Below are 21169 nucleotides of genomic sequence, written 5' to 3'. Positions count from 1 at the left end.
CTAAAATCTTACTTATATATGTCTGCGACATGCATTCATATACGTAAGTTACAGGTTTTTTACAATATGCAAGTAGAATATGCAGAAAAGTTATATAAAACTGCAAAGTAATCCAACATACCACGTCAGATTAGACAATTTTGCATTCAGGACATAGACTCCAAACGAAAATTATTCGGTTAAAACACATCTGAAATTTAGTTTATACATCTGTTAATTTTTAAGTATGTTGTGCGGTTATTTTGTCGTACGGGTGTATATTTCAATTTCTTCTAGAATATTTGCTAATTTGCCTTTTTCTGCTTTTTCTGGGGAATAAAATATTGCACAGTGTATACACTGATGTCCAAAACAACAAACGGAAATTGTGCAAAGTTGCGTTTATTTTGCCACAAAACATTATAAACAGGTGACAGTGAAGTAGAAACAACGTAAAGAATAGAGACCTTAAACAGTTACAACATGCATAACAGAAGACAAAAATGTTCTTCGTTTATTCCAAGTTAACGAATTTGCACACTCATTCCGACGACAGGTTAATGTGCCCGATATGTTGTGTGGCCACTTTTGGCCGAGATACATGCCTGACAAAGACGGGACATCCTATCAATGTCGTCATCAATTTCATGTTGAGGCAATAAAGCGCATTCTTCATCCAGAGCTCCTCGCAGCTCTTGGAATGCGGTTGCTGGATGCTTAAGTGATGTGTCCCTAGTGCATTCCAGGCATGCGATTCAAAGCGGGAGAGAAGCAGGCCACGCCGTGTGTGCAATATCTTCCGTTTCCCAGGAAACGTCAACCACCCGTGCTATATAAGGTCGAGCATTATTTTCCATCTGTATGAAGTCCGGGCCTACAGCACCTCGCAACAACCGCAGATGAGATCCCAAGATCTCGTCACGATACCTGACAGCAGTTAAACTTTGCCAATTCACCCACACAGTTTCACGAAGAGGGGTTTGGGTGGTAAATATAATCCCTGCACACACCATTACTAATCCTCCTGGATACTGGTCTGTTTCCACAATGTTTGGGTCCAGAAATAGTGTTCCACGTTGCCTCCATCGAAAATCAATCTCCAGACTCCATCGGAACTCATCTGTGAAATCAACGTTGGCCCACTGTACGACCGTCTAGGTGGCTCGTTGATGACTTCACTCTAGACGTTCCCGTATGTGAAGACGCACCAGAGGTAGACATACAGCAGGTCTCCTACATAAAGGCCACTCTGCCCATGCCTTCTGCATCCCGTTTGCATAGATATAACACGTCCAATGGATGCTGCGAGCTCACATACCAGTTGCCGTGCAGTGCTAAGGCGGTACTGTCGTGCCCTTACAGCCAAATAACGGTTCTCTGTTCTGAAGTCACACGTGATCGGCCTTGCCCTTGTCTTCGGGATAGAGTTTCGGTATCTACAAACTGTGGCCACATCCGAGAAACAACGGAACGAGTCATAGCAAGCCATCGGGTCACATCCGTTTGCGATTGATCTGTTTCCATTCTGGCTCCCCGCAGAAAGTCTTGTAATCATCTTATCTGTGCCACCCATACCGCACCTACTGTGGCTGTGTACACATCGATTGCGGTTCTGGGGCTAACCGACAAACACTAACTCGTTTCATCGATGCTCTGACGCCATCGTTGGCATAGTTGTCCGTTGAGCTGAATACCATCTTCTGTGCTGAACACGGTTGTACGGACATCTGGTTGACAGTTTGATTATATTGTGAATTAGACACAGGATGGGGAAATAGTGGTTTGTTGCTTTAATATTGGACACTGGTGTAGATGCTTACGTAGTTGCAGCGAAATTACACAAAAGCTTATTGTATCTTCCAGTGACTTCAGAATTTGCGTCTCATTTCTACGGTTACAGACGGAGAAGCTGACCGAAGTGAAGCAGTGATAAAGTGACTTTACTCAAATTCGCTACGCCAGTTGTTGAAATCCTCGTATGGCTATCCTCTTAGGCCAACGCCAGGATGATTCCTTTGAAAAGAAGCGTGTTCTCTGACTAATGTCATACATGATGACATAACGTTAAATCCTAATTTATCTTTCCCTTTCCGTAAATCCAATGAAAACATGTAGCCTCCTCATTGACAAGAAAATGTAATTCGATGGTTAAGTGTTTCTGTAGCAGTAGCGACAGCAGTCCAGTCTGTGCTGCCCATATCGGTAAAACTAAGTGCTGTTATCGCCCTTCCTTGACAGCACAGTATTGCAATACTCTATATGAAGTTCGTCATCAAGGACTGCTACCAACAACAGTCCCACAAATTAACTACTCTTTGAGCTATTGTGGTATCAGAATTACATGTGGGCTCTCTGACGGAAGAGTCAAGCATTCGCCAGCATTTACGATCCATTAACCTACACGGGATATTGAATGGAGATTGTATATACGAGAATGAACTTCCATCACTCTCCTCTTACTGCTTTACCAGACGGTACAACAATAACTCGAAAGTCTTTGGGCCTGGGCTGCGCACGCGTTACTTCAGTTTGTATGCGATGTGGATGGTCAGGGCTATGAAGTCATCTTCCGTTGCCAAAAATGGCAGATAAACCTTTGCGGGAGCAAAAAGTTGGTTTCTAGACGAAAACGGCAGATAAACGCTTTGTGTGAGCAGACAATTGGTTGCTGACCGTAGTAGGCCGACCTTTTCAAGGCGCGTCAGAGGGCACGCCCTGCAGCCTGTCGTGTTGTTAAACAAAATCGTCGTAACTATTGTATCGGTCTAGAAAGGCATTGAATCTTCCTCTCAATTAATGGGTACTTCCTCTAACACTACGAACTTACTGTTACTATAGGATCTGTTGGAAACCACTTCACGGCAAACACGATAGGCCATGTTTTGAAAGTACTTCATGTCTTGACAAGGCTAGTACCGCCATAATCATCCCTTTTAATTGTGTTAGTTACCATACAAATTAAAAACTATAATGCGGGCGTATTATGGTCGTGAAAATTCGATTAGGTGGCTTTCGCCTGTCCTGCATCTTCACTTGTATTACGGCCAATCGGTAATTCGACAGGTATTCTGGCCTACAAGGACGTACTTGCTTCTTGTGCTTTTTCCTTACAGCATCTTATACTGTGTGTCAAAGTGTTTTCTCGGTGACTTTAGTAGTATAGCTAACCTGTGGCTCTGTCATGGCCGACAGTTATACCGGGTGATCAAAAGGTCAGTATAAATTTGAGAACTGAATAAATCACGGAATAATGTAGATAGAGAGGTACAAATTGACACACATGCTTGGAATGACATGGAGTTTTATTAGAATCAAAAAAATGCAAACGTTCAAAAAATGTCCGACAGATGGCGCTTCATCTGATCAGAATAGCAATAATTAGCATAACAAAGTAAGACAAAGCAAAGATGATGTTCTTTACAGGAAATGCTCAATATGTACACCATCATTCCTCAACAATAGCTGTAGTCGAAGAATAATGTTGTGAACAGCACTGTAAAGCATGTCCGGAGTTATGGTGAGGCATTGGCGTCGGATGTTGTCTTTCAGCATCCCTAGAGATGTCGGTCGATCACAATACACTTGCGACTTTAGGTAAACCCAAAGCCAATAATCGCACGCACTGAGGTCTGGTGACCTGGGAGGCCAAGTATGACGAAAGTGGCGGCTGAGCACACGATCATCACCAAACGACGCGTGCAAGAGATCTTTCACGCGTCTAGCAATATGGGGTGTTTTTGGGGGTTGTAATAAAACCCCATGTCATTCCAAGCACGTGTGTCAATTTTTACCTCTCTGTCTACATTATTCCGTGGTTTATTAAGTTTTCAAATTTATACTGACTTTTTGATCATCCGGTATGTAGTCATGAATTGTGTGCCTTCGCCTATTGGCCAGGTCTACTGCGATTAACTAATTTTTTTTCAACTGTTTTCATCTCAATACAAATTTATACGAATTTATTTCGCTGATTTGACTCACTTTTTGCATGATCTTCCGTAAACCTCAGCCTATCTTTCCCGTGGTCTCAATAGCGTCTTTTGTAACGGAATGGGCTGTGTGCATTACACATATGAGTTTTCCTTCAGCGTGTGAGGTAAGTTTGTCGCTGCATGAGAATACGAAATGCAGCACTGACAGACTACTGAGAATGCCCATTGAATGTAATTATAGGTCTCAGCTCCTGGGCCTATTTCAGTCATCAAATTCACATTAGGCTTAAAGTTAAATTTCGTCGAGAATAAGTCCACTGCATTCAGTTATTCTCGTTGAAGTGAGATTAGGACCTAAATTAGATGCATTTAAATTGTTTTTCTGCAAGAGACAGATTGAGTTCACTAGAATTTACTGAGCAATAAGTTACAAGCATTTACTTAAGCACATCGAGGCATAAACGTTAGGGCTTTTTCAGAGGGTGAAATACTGATGAACGCTGTGTCTTGAACTTTATTCCCTTGCTTCTTGTTCATCTCTGATGAAGTACCATACCCGTTTCTGTCTTAAAAACCATCTGCATTCCAGTAAAAAAATATATATATCTTGGCCAACTTTTCCTTATTTTTGTAACCTACTCTCTTTTTCTATTATCGACCCACTTCCACCTTATTTATTTGTTAGCTCAAAATGCTCTCTCCATCTCTGCCCCATTATGGAATTCCTGGTAACTATCTTGTATACAGATGAATTACTTAGTCTACCATTCAGTAACGAGTGAACGAAACGAAGAAGAAATTTCGAAACGGAATAAAAGTAGAGGGAGAATAAAGTATAAGGGTTTCCAATGACATTGTCATACTGGAAACAGACGGCAAAAGACGTGGAAGATCAGTCGTGCGGAGTGGATAATCTTTTGTAATGAGAATAAGAGTAGCGAAGTTCAGCCGAATAAAATCTGAGTGTTTTATTAGAATTAGATTAGGAAGATTGAAGATAAAAGTACTAGACAAAGTTTGCTATTTGGACAACGAAATGGCTGCGTAAGTAAAAATGATATAAAATGCAGAGCGACGGTAGCAAGAAAAGTAATCCAGAAAAAGAGAAGTATCTGAACAACAAATGCAAAATGAAATATCAGAAAATATTTTACTGAAAGCATCTATATGGAGTGTAGTTTTATATGAAGGCGACGATAAAGAGTGCAGATAAGAAGAGAAAAGAAGGTTAAGATTTTCAGATGTGGTGTTACAGAAAGATGCTTAAAACTAGGTGTGTAGATCATTAACCAATGAAGAGGTACTGAATCGACGCAAAGGGAAGATCTATTCGACGCAACGTAACAGGAATGTTACGTTGAGATATAGAGACATAGCCGCAATGGAGGGAAGAGTGGGGAGTAAAAAGTGTAGTCCAAGAACGAGAACGGACTGCAGTAGACACTTTCAAATGAATGGAAGTTACAGAAATCATGCAGAGATATCAGATGGTTGATGATGAGAATAATTATCATCAGCATACTATTTTCATCTCTCAGATACACTTGTATTTTTTGTGTGTAGAATAAGTGTCAGGAGCTACATAACTACTTGTTCGGAAACTTTTTCTTTGTGATATACATGGTCTGATTGCATTAATGTGACCACCACCTATGTTCGATGTCAGTAACCACTCACGGATGCGAGATGGCAATACTAGCAGTGCGGATATAAAAAGCGTGTCGGGCGAACTCGGGAAACAGTGCAATCGTTGTCACAATGTAGAAAAGGAGTTATTTATCTGACGTCGAAAAGGGCATCATTGGCTTTTGGGCAAAGGGTGTAATTATTTCCAGAATGGTTAAGTTTACAAACCGTTAACATGCCACCCTGCTTAACATACACCATGCTTATGGCACTATCCAAATCCAGAGCCGAGGCAGCTGTGATACATCACTGGTGGCGGATAACAGTAGTGAAAAACGGTTGCGGAGATGTGTACGGGCGAAAAGGCACGTAACTGTTCAAAAGCTTATCGTCCTGAGGGCTACCAAAGACCGTCCTGCGAACGTTGCTGCGTATGGGCATCGGCAGCACGCGCTTCGTTCATGCAACCATGCTAACTGCCATTCATCGGCGATGAAGCCTGGAATCTGCAAGCCAGTACCACAATTGGGCGTCCACAGAATTGCGACAGAGAGCCATTTCAGACTAATCACCTTTTATGCTACACCGGATAGATGGACTAGGCGCCTGCGGAGTGAAACGTCTGAGAGCAAACATCCTGCAGCAATGTTCGGTCCAAGGAGGGAGTGTTAGTAGTGGAGGCAATAGGGGTATCACCTCACATTGTGGATTGTCTACTTCTGGAGCAAGGACACACGTAGAGGCAAACCTATTGTTCTCGTTTTTGATTGGCAGGTCCTTAACCGATTGTTCTGCTAAAGGATTATGACCCTGTGGGGATAATCTGTTCCTTTGATTGACACGTCTTTAACCTATTGTTCGGTTAAGTGATTTTCCAAGAAACCGTCACTCCTCTTCCTCAACGTCTTATCCACTCCCTCCCCTCCTCCTCCTCGTCCTCCGCCCCTCAGGGAAGCCCATCGCCCATGCTAGCACACTTTTGATATGAATTTGATTGACTAACTAATTAAAATGATCAATTAAATAACCCCTCCCTCTCTGGGAAAACCCACAGCCTTCTCCCTCCCCTCCCCCACTGCAAACTGGTGGGAAAAAGACTCTGTTAATTGGCCTTTCGTCAGGAAATCGATTACAGTGCATGGAATATTCTTTAAACAATTTAGACAATTTGTTGTGGAATGTTTTTATTTAAACAGATTATGAAATACAAGATCGTTTATGGAATGTAGTTAATTAATTGATTAATTAATTTATTTATTTAAAGAATTTGGCGGGAAATCGATTGCAATATGCAGAATAATGTTTAAAGAACTTAGACAATGTGTGGAATATTGCCTACTGAAACAATTTATGGGATAAAAGGCGGTGTGTGGAATATAGTTCACGTAACGAATTTGTCAGGGAATCAATTGCAGTATGGAATATTAAAATAACTGTGGCGCTTTTTTATTCTCATCGTGCGTGGAAACGCCGAGTAAGCTTAGTTTATATTTGCTGCCGGGTTCAGAGATGTTAAGGTTCTTATTTTTTATGTTCCTCACATATTGAAACACAGTGGTATCTAAGCACAGATGGGAGAATCGAAACAACTACATATCTAACAGTTCACGGCATATTTCGAAACCTTTTCTACAGGTGGACCGATCACTGCAATCTCAGTAGCATATCATTTTGTGCAGCCTGTGAAACGTACAGCAGCCATATTGCACCGACAGCTGAACCCTGCAAAAGTCGTCTACAAATCATGAGTGGAATGAAGTGCAATGTAGTAGCCACCGTTTGGGATCTATCGTCAGGGCAACAACGTGAAGGTCAAAAACGTCCAGCATCCAAATTACAGATATGTTGTTAAATACCATCGACCATGGCCTACATATTGGCCTCCTTTGATCTCACGGCCCCCAAACAAAGCATCATGTGGCGGCGTTCTGTTGATCAGGAAATTTCAGGTTCGCTTCCTGTCTCTGTCTTTCTCAAGAGGCTACTGTCGGTTTGTCTGTGTGAACCAACATCCCGAAACATGCAGACGAAGATTTTCATCTCTCCTCATAATACAGTGTTCCTATTGACTAATGCTGGAGACAAAGGGAGAACTGACACAATTTCGATATAAAAAATAGAGTGAAATAAGTCATTTGCACTACGCTATCAAATTTATTGTGTAACAATTGACAGGAGTCAAACAGATCGCTTAAAACACTCACCTCCACCATACGATGATCCTTCTTCGTAATGAAACATATTTTCAACATTTCAGTATCATACACAAACATTATGCAGATCAAGTAATGAAATGCCTACCGCAGTTAGATCGTAGCACTAAATACATCCGAGGTTTTGTACGCACCAGCGTCTGAGAGCACAGCCACCCTCTTCCACTGCAACATTCCACTAAACGTATCTGGTGGAAAAAAATAATAGTAATAATAACACAAGCTAGCGATCGCGAGGCGTGCGCTGTTGACTATCTACAGTGTAGCCCCGGTCCGCACCGGCTGGGGAAAGACCCACACCTGTGCAGGCTGTGCTTACCTGAACTGAACGCATACATGCACGCAATACAACTATCGGAAAAAAATAAATTGATCAATCGGGAGTTTGATGTCGCAATTTCGTTTTTACAAGTTGCTGAAACACTCGCACATTTCATGAGCTCATGTTCTGAGGTCAACACAACGTGCGAAAAACTCTCCGTACACCGCCAGCGACCACGTTCAGAGGTCGTTAACTACTGCAGTGATCGCAACCGCGGGTCGTGAACGCATGTGTATGACAGAGTGTACTACCCTCAGCCATGGAGGGCATCCGGGGATGATTGGAGGGGTAGAAATTTGGATGTTATCAACACTTTCAGCGCAAACACCTATCATTTTGGATCTCCTCTCACGCAACACACACTTGTCCTCTTCTGTCAAATCACTCAGCACACTGGTCACTTCGCCAGCTCTCACTGCGGTGGGCAAGATCCGGCAGGTCGGCGTATTCTTTGTACCCCATTACAGGCTGAGTTACTGCAACTTCTGGGCGACAAAGCCACATGACCGCAACTGCAGCCAGCCACAATGCACTGTGAAACAAGCAGCTGCAGCTTGGTTGTATACAGTAGTTCTAAATAGTTCCACCCCAACAAAGACCCTCCATTTTAAAAAATCCACTTTACCAATCCGAGACAGAGTAGTTGTTGACCATACACCTAGAATTTCTCACGTGAAATGTAGATTTCCTCTTCTATAGAGTTATTTTAGAGGACAGAAGAAATCGAGGTACACACTGAAAGGTCTCTGTTGGATTCCTTTCATGTTAATTTCTTAAATCTGTTGTCATTTATGGCATAAATTCCTCTTCTAAATTTACTGTGGCGTTTCTGACTATCTGGGAGGAGACTGAGTAGTGGAACGTGTTACTTTTACACATAAACAAGAACGATCTGTCACACTACCACACTTTAAAACGCAGTTTATATGTAATTCATGTCACACAGTCTCATACGGAACCTACATCCGCTTTCTTTTATATACTGTATATGATAAGATACTGTCATCCCCCTTCCCTTCTGTGTGAGAGGATGAATGTGCAAATGTATTTCTGGTTGCATGCTTGAGGGTAGCAGACAAGCCTGTCTGCTAGAGAACAGTAGGAGCAACGTCGGAACAGGTACCTACGCTTTCTAAAAACAGAGAGGTTTCTATCCTTAGTATGGTCCTGTCCGTCCCTTGTCATGTTGGTATAGGAAGCTGCCTCTCTGGTCACTTCCGTTTGTATCTGTTAGCACGCTCGGTAGGAGCCCAGGTCAGTCTGTTCGCGGCGAGCGTCTGAAGTGGTAAGATCTCCGGCTAAGCGCGTGTCTGTTAAGTCCGTAGGACAATGGATTTCTTAAGTTCAGCCTAACTGAAAATTTAATCACCTTTATTTCAGGTTTAGCTCTAAAATATCAGATGTTATCTTAAATTGCAACGCTGTGTAATTCGAGTGTGAAGTTCAGAATATCTTCCGGTAGTTGCTTTGTCACTACTTTGTGAGTAAAGTGGAACCACGTGTTGATCAGTAACTCTAACTAAGATCATCAATCTTAAATGCGAATGTGCCTGAGATTATAACGTCTCGTCTTGAAAATATTTTTCAATATAGCAACTTTTCTTTATGTTCAACCCACGTGGGGTGTACTTTGTGAGACCAGTACCACGTGCTTATACAATTGTTTGACCCATCAGGTTAACAGTAAGACGATAGTAACCAGTTCGAGGTATTTCTTTTGTAAATTGCGCTTCGATGTAATTTATTTTAATTATCAAAATTATTGTGGAGTTACACTCTTTGTGTAAACCAAGTTGACCACGTGAAGCATGTGGTGTAAGCATCGAAGTAGCCCTCAGCTATTCTTTTCGAGAAGATTTCACAGAGAATTAGTATGAATTTAGGATACCAGTGTGTGGTAATTTCAGGACGGACAGGATTGCGCTACGAACCAACTTCTTTGGGTGAAAATTGAATCAGTTGGTTGTGGTTAATTTCCTCTTGCATATGTTTCAGCGTTCTTCGTGTGTTATTTTATGAATGGAGTGCTGTATGTAGTCTCCCAATCTTGGCTCCCTATTTGATGTGTCCCGTAAGAGTACAAACTCACATTTTCACAATCCTAAATAAGGCACCAGTTTAGTTAGGAATCAAGTTTGATATGCTGAAATTTTAACTGAACAATGATCAATGTTAAAATGAATGTCCAAATATAAACTGATTTATTTCATTTTATTTAAATTGTTTTTTTATATGTATATCACCGGTTATCGTAAGATGAGTACTGAAAGATTATAATTAATGTTAGTCTGGATGGGAATTTGGTAAGCTAGACTGAATATCTGGTGAAACAGTTGCGCAGTAAAGCAAGGTTAACTTCCTCAGATAGCTCACAGTTTTTAACCCACTTTTATGGTCTTGAACATCAGGACCGCTTACACCACAAATTAAAGCAACAACGTTACAACACATTGTCATATCACTAAAGTTACTTGTTGGCCGGCCGGAGTGACCGAGCGGTGCTAGGCGCTTCAGTCTGGAACCACGCGACCGCTACGGTCACAAGTTCGAATCCTGCGTCGGGCATGGATATGTGTGACGTCCTTAGGTTAGTTAGGTTTAAGTAGTTCTAAGTCTAGGGGACTGATGACCTCAGATGTTAAGTCCCATAGTGCTCAGAGCCATTTGAAAGTTACTTGTGAAAATCCTGCAACAGTATGGCATAGCCTACATTTCCTCTAAGTATTTTTCCATCGGGTAGGATAAAATATTTTCTTATCTGTTACATCATGCGTCACAGGACTAGAATATTAAACTCATTTTTTGACTCATGACGGAGAATTAAGATCTATCTGTATCACTGGGCGCCACCTGACTTTCGAACTCTGTTTTAAGATAATCAAATGTCTCGTAACATATGAGTGTGAAGTCTCTTAATGTAACAGCACAGAGAAGTTGTAAACATACGGTTTATACTACTATCACATTATAAAATCTGTAATGTATCTGATTTTATTATGATGGTCGTCTCTGCCTGTGTAAGTGACTTCTGCGTATGTAACAGTATCATCCGAGGAAATCATCATGGAAGCTACATTAGCCGGTACGTCGTCTGTATATGTCTTTTAAAAAATGGTGGTCCTATAAAAGTCTTCTGTGGTACACCTGAAGTTATTTTTACGTATAAAGATTTCTGTCCAATAAGCCTGTCGTGCTGTGTTCTGTTTACGAGAAACTTTTCAGTCTAGTGACAAAACTGGTATGATATTCCATACGCTCGTATTTTGTTCATAAGACGACAGCGCGGAGGTAAATGGAACGCATTATGGAAGTGACGGAACACATCAAACGGGGCGCCTGTAAGTACTGCCCTCTGTGTTTCTCCATCCTGTGCTACCGCCAAAGTAGTAGCACCGTCTCGCACTACCGTGAAGGAATGCGTTTGCGTCAGACGTGGGTTGCTGACCCACCCGTCGACTGCACTCCGCAGCGAGCAGCGGAAATGACGCCGTGCAGTGAAGTTCCGCGAACAGTTCCGCGTGTTTACACGGCGTCTCCGCGCCGCGCTGCCTGCGCGCTGCACTACCTTTTCCGTACCGTCTGCATACGACGAGTGCGCTCTCCTGAGCCTCATCCTGCAGATACACCACGCAAGGCTGTCATAGCGACGGACCCCGAAAGAAGCGGTAAATAAAACTGAAAACCCCTCCAAGCCGAACACTATGGTTAGTAGTGCAGTGCAGTTCGTGTAATGTGCACGTCAAGACAAACAAATTCTTACAATTTCAGAAAACTTTTATGATTGATTCAAGAAAAAGAGCTTCTGGTATTCAGCGATTCAATAACGCGTTGGTCCACCTCTGGCCCTTATGAAAGAAGTTATTCGGCCTGGCCTTAACGGACAGAATTGTTGGACGTTCTCCTCGCGGGTTTCCTCCAGTTGGCGCCTTTGATCGTCAAAATCCCGAGCTGGTTGAAGGAGCCATAGTGCTTCAAAGTTCTCAGTCGGGAGCCATCTGGATATCCCACTGGCCAATGTTGGGTTTTGCAAGTGTGAGGACAAGCAATAGAAATCAGAATGGCTTTCAATGAAGGACAACAAAACGGGGCGTACAATATCATCGACATACGATGTGCAGTAAGAGTGCCGCTGATGACAACCAAAGGAAGGGAACGTGCTATGAAAAGGTATAGAACTTTAGACCACCACTCCTAGTTGTCGAACAGTATGGTGGATGACAGTCAGGTTGGTATCCCACCGCTGTCTGGGCATATTAACACATGTCATCGACCTCGAATCTCATTTACTGTACTATTGTTGTCTTCAGTGATGACTCTCGCTTCTAACAGCGCCCCGATAACTAGTGAAGATAATTTGGAGATGTATCGGACAGCGACTTTCGCCCGCCACATGGCCCAACAGCCAGGAATGATGGTCCGGGGTACCATGTGTTTTCATAGCAGGACCCCTTTGGTTGTCATCCGCGCCACCGTTGCAGCACAGCGGTACATCGACAATAATCTGCGCCCCGTTTAGTTGCCCTTCATGGCAAGCCATCCTGGGCACTTACAATGCAGCAACATAATGCCCGGCCGCACACGACGAAAGTTTCCATGGTTTATCTTCGTGCATGCCAAATCGTACCTTGGCCACCATGCTCGTCGGTTCAAAAAATGGCTCTGAGCACTATGGGACTTAACATCTATGGTCATCAGTCCCCTAGAACTTAGAACTACTTAAACCTAACTAACCTAAGGATATCACACAACACCCAGCCATCACGAGGCAGAGAAAATCCCTGACCCCGCCGGGAATCGAACCCGGGAACCCGGGCGTCATGCTCGTCGGATCACTCCCTAGTTGAGAACGTGTAGAGCATTATGGGCAGGGCTCTCCAATCACCTCGGCAGTTTGAGCATTTAATACGTCACTTGAACAGAATTTCGCACGAAACCCTCAGGAGTATATCCAACAACTCTGATAATGAATGCCAAGCCGAGTAACTGCTTGCATAAGGGTCAGAGGAGGTCCAGCACATTACAGACTTTCTCAGTCTGTGAAGCTCTTCCTGTTGAATAACTCATCCAACTTTTCTTGAAATTTTATTCAATTGTTTGTCTGTACCTGTGTGTCACGTCTACCGATAGTTCCTAGCCTTTTCTTTTTTTTGTCTCAGAGTGTATATTTCGTTGAGATTTTCAGTCACAAATTTAGCCAGAGTTAAAAAGTTATAGTACTAATAACAGCTATAGAAGATTTATTAATTCGCGAATATTGGAAATACCGTGTTATTAGACTTTCAGAACGAAGTTGGAACGTAGAGCTCAAATATAGTCTACAAAGCCTACACAGACGCGGGAATTTTATGAGATGTGACACTGTCTCGTACTCATCCCATCCCCCTGTTTTGATTCACATGTAGAGTATTATTGGTTTCAAGAGACATGGTCAATATTATGAGTAGGGTCTTTATTCAGTGATTTAGAAGGGCAAAATACTTAAATACAACCACTGTTCATCTACGGTACATCTATATTTAGTAAACCATTGTGAAGCGCATCGCAGAAGGTAATTTTCATTGTTCAAGATGCTATGGCTTCTCCCCTTTCCATTCAGGTGTAGAGTGTGGGAAGAATGAATATCTGGATGCCACTGTGCGTGTTGCAGTTAGGATAATCTTGTGCTCACGACACCTACGGGAGTGATACATAAGGAGATACAGTACATTATACATTCACCGTTTATATGTTGTTGTTCCTGTTGTGGTCTTCAGTCCTGAGACTGGTTTGATGCAGCTCTCCATGCTACCCGATCCTGTGCAAGGTTCTTCATCTCCCAGTACTTACTGCAACCTGCATCCTTCTGAATCCGCTTAGTGTACTCATCTCTTGGTCTCCCTCTACGATTTTTACCCTCCACGCTGCCCTCCAATACTAAATTGGTGATTCCTCGATGTCTCAGAACATGTCCTACCAACCGATCTCTTCTTCTTGTCAAGTTGTGCCACAAACTCCTCTTCTCCCCAATTCTATTAAATACTTCCTCATTAGTTATGTGATCTACCCATCTAATCTTCAGCATTCTTCTGTAGCACCACATTTCGAAAGCTTCTATTCTCTTCTTGTCCAAACTATTTATCGTCCATGTTTCACTTCCATACATGGCTACACTCCATACAAATACTTTCACAAACGACTTCCTGACACTTAAATCTATATGCGATGTTAACAAATTTCTCTTCTTCAGAAACGCTTTCCTTGCCATTGCCAGTCTACATTTTATATCCTCTCTACTTCGACCATCATCAGTTATTTTGCTCCCCAAATAGCAAAACTCCTTTACTACTTTAGGTGTCTCATTTCCTAATCTAATTTCCTCAGCATCACCCGACTTAATTCGACTACATTCCATTATCCTCGTTTTGCTTTTGTTGATGTTCATCTTACATCCTCCTTTCAAGACACTGTCCATTCCGTTCATCTGCTCGTCCAAGTCCTTTGCTGTCTCTAACAGATTTACTATGTCATCGGCGAACCTTAAAGTTTTTATTTCTTCTCCATGGATTTTAATACGTTATCCGAATTTTTCTTTTGTTTCCTATACTGCTTGCTCAATATACAGATTGAATAACAACGGGGAGAGGCTACAACCGTGTCTCACTCCCTTCCCAATCATTGCCTCCCTTCCGTGCCCTTGGACTCTTATAACTGCCGTCTGGTTTCTGTACAAATTGTAAATAGCCTTTCGCTCCCTGTATTTTACCCCTGCCACCTTTAGAATTTGAAAGAGAGTATTCCAGTCAACATTGTCAAAAGCTTTCTCTAAGTCTACAAATGCTAGAAACGTAGGTTTGCCTTTCCTTAATCTTTCTTCTAAAGTAAGTCGTAAGGTCAGTATTGACTCACGTATTCCAATATTCGTACAATGAAGGCTTGACGACCGGATGGTACTGTTGTTGATAATTCTTCCGGGTTATATGGCCGTGGTCTATGGAATACTTCTATTCCTAACGTTTCGTCCAATACTACGTTGGACATCCTCAGAGGTATGGCTGGTCCTGCCAGTCGGAAGGACTCAACAGGACCAGCCATACCTCTGAGGATGTCCAAGGTAGTATTGGACGAAACGTTAGGAATAGAAGTATTCCATGTTCCATTATTTCTACGGAATCCAAACTGATCTTCTACCAGATTTTCCATTCGTCTGTAAAGAATTCGTGTTAGTATTTTGCAGCTGTGACTTATTAAACTGATAGTTCGCTAATTTCCACATCTGTCATCATCTGCTTTCCTTGTGGTTGGCATTATTATATTCCTCTTGAAGTCTGAGGGTATTTCGTCTGTCTCATACATCTTGCTCACCAGATGGTACAGCTTTGTCAGGACTGGCTCTCGCAAGGCCGTCAGTCGTTCTAATGGAATGTTGTCTACTCCCGGGGCCTTATTTCGACTCAGGTCTTTCATTGCTCTGTCAAACTTTCACGCAGTATCGTATCTCCCATTTCATCTTCATCTACATTCTCTTCCATTTCCATAATATTTTCCTTAAGTACATCGCCCTTGTATAGACCCTCTATATACTCCTTCCACCTTTCTGGTTTCCCTTCTTTGCTTAGAACTGGGTTTCCATCTGAGCTCTTGATATTCATACAAGTGGTTTTTTTCTCTCCAAAGATCTCTTTAATTTTGCTGTATGCGGTATCTATCTTATCCCTAGCGAGAGAAGCCTCTACATCCTTACATTTATCCTCTAGCCATCCCTGCTTAGCCATTTTTCCCTTCCGTTTATATATGGTAATCGAAATTTTGTAAGTATGCTCTTTCGGGATAGGTCAACAAGTTCAGTTTCTTCAGCATCTCCGTGATACTCTCCTATGGGTCGAACAACCCTGTAATCATTCATGCTGCCCTTGTCTGTGTACGCTCAATATCCCCTGTTAGATCAATTTGCTACGGTTCCCACACAGGTGAGCGACATTGATGGATCACAAGAATGTTATGTAAACAACCCCCTTTGTAGACAGACTGTATGTCTTTAGTGTTCTACCAATGAACCGATGTCTGCTACTTGCTTTACCTATGAATGAGCCTATGTTGTCGATCCATTCTCTGTTGTTACAAGCTAGTAATCCTAGGTATTTGTATGACCTGACCGTTTACAATTGTGAGTCGTTGAGGTTGTTGTCGTAGGATACTACTTTCTCGTTTTGTAAAGTTCACAGTTTAGTGTTTCTGAATGTTTCAAGCAAGTTGCCATTTTTGAATTCTTTTTACGATCTGACTGAAAATTTGTGCAACTTTTTTCAGGGAGTCTTTCATTACAGATAACCGCATCTTCTGCGAAAACTCTGAGCTATTATTAACACTGTCAGCAAGGTCGTTAATATGGAACATCAACAGCAAGGGTACCAACTCACTTCCTTGGCGCACGCATATGTAAATGACTCTCCATCCAACATAACAAATTACATCCTCACTACGAAGAAACCCCAAATCAGTCACAAATTTCGTTTCGTATCCCTTACAACCGAAGTTTCTATTTGTTGGTGCATAAGTTCGTTGCGTTTTTGTTTTGCATGTTGGTGTTACTATAGCTATGGGATTATTTGTCGGTTGTCTTCTTATTTGCAATTCACTGTTATTTTGTCATTTGGAGATAGTGAGAGAAACTGTAGGTAGAAAACGGAGTGCCAAGTGGAAAATCGGAACATTTACATCATCTTCTGATTGAATTCAAAAGAGGAGAGACAGCAGCAGAGGCAGCCACAAACAGCGCCGTGTGCGGGAATAATTAAACTGGACAAAGCACCACTAGAAAATGGTTTTATAATTTTAAGAGGCATTGTTTTGACATTAGTGAGCCTCCGCGTTCAGGAAGATCTTCGTGTTTGATGAACATCGTTTAAACGCATTAATCCACAGTGATCCACGTCAGTGTACTCGAGAATTGACAAAAGTGATCTCCACCATCGTGCGACCTTTGATTGCAATGAGGAAGGATCAAAAATCAGGTATATGGATACCGCATGCCCTAAGCCAAAACCACAACACTTAGTGGGTGGCCTCGTATACATTTGATGTCACTCGTCATCAAATGGCTCGTGAACAACACCGACCATTCCTATCGTGTACCGTTATTGGTGACGAGAATGTTGTCTTTACGCTAAAATAAAGAAAAGAAAGGAATTGTTGAGCCCAAACAAAGAAGAAACTCCCCGTACAAAGCCTCCGTGCGTCCACAAAAAAAAGAAAAAATGTTGGGCATCCCATGGAACAGCGATGGTGTAGTGTATTACGAATTGCTTTTCGAGGTGTAATTGTCACTGCTAACATTTATTGTTAACAAATGAGACGTCTTGCAGACCCAATACAAGAATGACGACTACGAAGACTTCGTGAAGTGACGCTACACCTAGATAACGCATTCTGCTACACTGACAGAAAACGCTATACAAGAGTTGTGTTGGGAAGTCAACGTACACCCACGTTATTCACGTGATCTTGCATCCTCAGATTTCCACCGTTGCTGCTCTCTATCAAACAACTTTCAAGGAACTTCCTTCCCCGATGACAATGGACTCCGAACATGGGCTCGACAAGCTCTACACTACACATGGCCTGCACCTAAATAGGAAGGGGAAAGTTAAGTTAGCTTCTCTATTAACAAATACTGTAAGGGAGGCTACAGTCACACAAGGGATGAGCCCCGTGATTAATGGGACCAGGCAGACAGGTTTTTAGGTTAAACCAAAATTCCGGACCGACAATAATCAAGAAAATTAGAATAAAAGAAGCTTCATGTACAGTAAGTGGGGATAAAGATAAGGGTAGTATAAATTTACTTCATTAAAATATCAGGAGAATAAAAAATAAAGCAGATCAGCTGTTAGTGTGTTTAGATGCTCTCAAAAATAAGAATGAGATTGATATATTTTGTCTGTCTGAACACCATGTAACTGTGGATATGGAAAGTATCAGTATAAATGGGTATAGTTTAGCATCTTACACTTGCAGATCTAGCGTGGATAAAGGGTATAAGTACAAAACTGCCGAAGTAAGCAAATTTTGTGTCGATCAGCGCTTTGAAGTTTTGTGCATGTGAACTACAGTTAGATAATGTAGTGTTGATATTAGCAACAGTGTACAGGTCCCCATTGGGAGATTGGGAGCTGTTCATAAAAAGTTTGACTCCCTATTACGCTGCCTGTCAGACAAAAAGAAAAAGTTGCTAATCTGTGGCGACCAGTATAAACTTTCTAAGCAATTCTGATAGGAAAAGTGAACTAGAAGTGTAATTAGTGGCACATAACTCAGAATAAGAGATCAATTTCCCAACATGTATAGCTCAAGACAGTAGCACTCTAATAGATAATGTATTTGTGCAGCAAGAGGATGCAAAACTAACACATTCTTTCTCTGTGATAAATGGATTATGAGACATGATGATGATGTCCCCACATGATACGAACCAAAGTTTGGGTCTGTGTATACATCGCTGGAAAAGTCACTTGTCTCACCTGGAAACGTCATCACTGAGTTGGACAGTCTCCTGTGTTCACACACTGCCGATGTTTGGTGCAGTTGCTATCTTGTCAATGCCAAATTAATTTTAAGAATTTGCAAAATATATTTTTTACTTCTGGTCGAGCGCGTCGTGTTGTAGAAAATACTCTATAAATTTTCAGAGCTGTCTGAGAGAAAGATGTGGAATTGTAATGTGCAGGTGAGTATTGCAGACACGTGTTTTGGACTCTCGAAAATGGACGACTGTGTCACTATACAGACGGTTGTCAGGTTTATTAATTTAAGTTCTTTCAAAACTACATACTTTCGTCGTTTCGCTGATCAAATTAGTTTTTGTAAATCAGTTTGCAGTTCAGCTGGAAACAAAATGCTGTCAATCGCTTCACAGTCCGATTCTAGAAGAAGGAAACTGTTCAGTACTTTGCTAAAGAGGAACAATAATATATCTCCGTTCTCTTAATACAACTGCTTCTGGTTCTACCCTTCAGAGTGTATTGTTAATTTCAGCAACTGAATCTCGAAAAATCTTCAGTCTTGTAAATCTAGGTTCTGGGCTTAATCGTCTCTTGTAGTTCCTCTTCCAAATTGAATATTAAAACCAAATTTTTTCTTGAACTATCGTTGTTCTGTTTGAATATTGGTGATGCAGTAGTTTTACATAAAGTTCTAAACTCTGTTTTCCACCGCTTGCTCATACTGATTTCTCAGTCTCAATATCTATCTCTTATTCTTAAACTTTTGCAATTTTAACCACAGTGAAAGCTGCTTATCTTTCAGGAAAAAAATCAATTTTCACTAATTAATTCTGTGTTCATACCCATCCATCCATATACTATCTGAATCCCAGCTAAGACTAACTCCACTTCAGTACTTCCAATTCTCTTCATCATATTCTTCCTTCCACTCGTTGCTATTAAGAAAACACCGCATGATTACTAAAAATAACAGATTTTTCCACTAATAATCAGACATGCAGACATGCTGATTCTATTCATCCTAACACTTCCAAGTCCTCATCTGGACTGATATCTTTCGTTTACTACTTCTGCATTAACAAAAGTGATCACAAACTAAACTTTCCCAATTGGACCAAACCATCAGAATACACAGTATTTACATAAAATTGCATTTACAGAATAATATAACAAGTACACATAACACTTTACATCACATTCCGTTTACATTAAGATATGAAATAAATAAAGGAAATGAACTGAATGACTAATTAGAAAATTTGTTATATACTTAAGCTAAATATTACGCTTGTGTAAAGCTGCTTGGCGACAGAAGAATGGCGGGAAAAACGTCCATCACAATACTACAACATAATTTGTTGCAGAAAACTGATAGTGGAAGGGAAGAACAGTATGGTCAGATCAAGATTTGAGTGCATAAAACAAGTCATTCATAACATGGGATGTAGCAATATTGCTGCAGTGAAGAAAATAGCTAGACACTGACAGAACTGAAGAGCTGCATCATTCTTGATGATGGAAACTACAACATATTGTAAATGATTTTAATTACCTGCAGGAGTTTGTTCTGTTTATTCACAAGATTCTGTAATTGTCTCCACATTGCTGTCATTCTAATGATTCAGTGGGAAGCACCAGTAATGGCATCAGCCGTCACAGAAGGATACATAGTCTGCATTAAGTTTCTCAGAGAAAACAGCATAAATTCTACGAGTGCTTTGAACTTATGTCAGTGAGGCATACTTGTATAGCATTTGAAAATTGTGTATTTGATGTATTTTGTTGTATTTTGTATTAGTTGTTAGTATCTAGATATTATGTAATTTATTTATGTTCTTTAATTACAGTAATAAGATAATAGTAATTTAATATGTCCCAGATATCTGGACTGACAACAGGTTCCGCAGTAAGCAAAATGAAAAATCATTAAATACCTAAGAAGTAGATTTAAGGATAACATTTGCTGGTGGGTATAAAATTTTAGCCTATTCATACAGTCACGACCCATGTATTAATTTTCAAAGCTCTTCAAGTTTTCAAACCAATGGAGATGGTATGAGGTGTGGCAGTACTATGTAATTTCACTGACCACACTCGTTTAAGAAAGAACATCTACGTATTCTAGTAAGTAGCGTAAGAAAATAATTGATAGTGGTCCAACCATCACTTGCTTTAATCGTAAACATATGTTTGAGTGAAGCTAAATGTTCTTATGTTTAAATAATAAAAATATTATCTTGGTAATAACAGCCATCTTCGTGTGCTATTCATATGAGTCTTCTGTACGGATTAGTGAATTTACTCATGGCATTTTTGTTGCCCTATGCATGTAATAACTTTCAGAAATCAAATCAATAATCAAATTAACTAATTTAGCAATAATGAACCTTAAATTGCTGTTGTTACGACATGCCACAGCAATAAAATAAAAACAGTGAATAGTGGTGCGCATGTGAATGGGAACAATGCCTATTAAACTTTTTATAAAATAATGACAACTTTTATTAAGCCTTTCTTAACTAAAACTTCCTGGCGAACCAACTGATAAAACTTACACAAAAGTTACAAACACAAATCAGTTAAGGTATGGTATTTGATGGGCATTGGGTTGGAAGTTAT

This window comes from Schistocerca serialis, chromosome 6 (genome assembly GCF_023864345.2).
Source record: "Schistocerca serialis cubense isolate TAMUIC-IGC-003099 chromosome 6, iqSchSeri2.2, whole genome shotgun sequence".
Lineage (NCBI taxonomy): Eukaryota > Metazoa > Arthropoda > Insecta > Orthoptera > Acrididae > Schistocerca > Schistocerca serialis.
Note: the sequence above shows the minus strand (reverse complement) of the source record.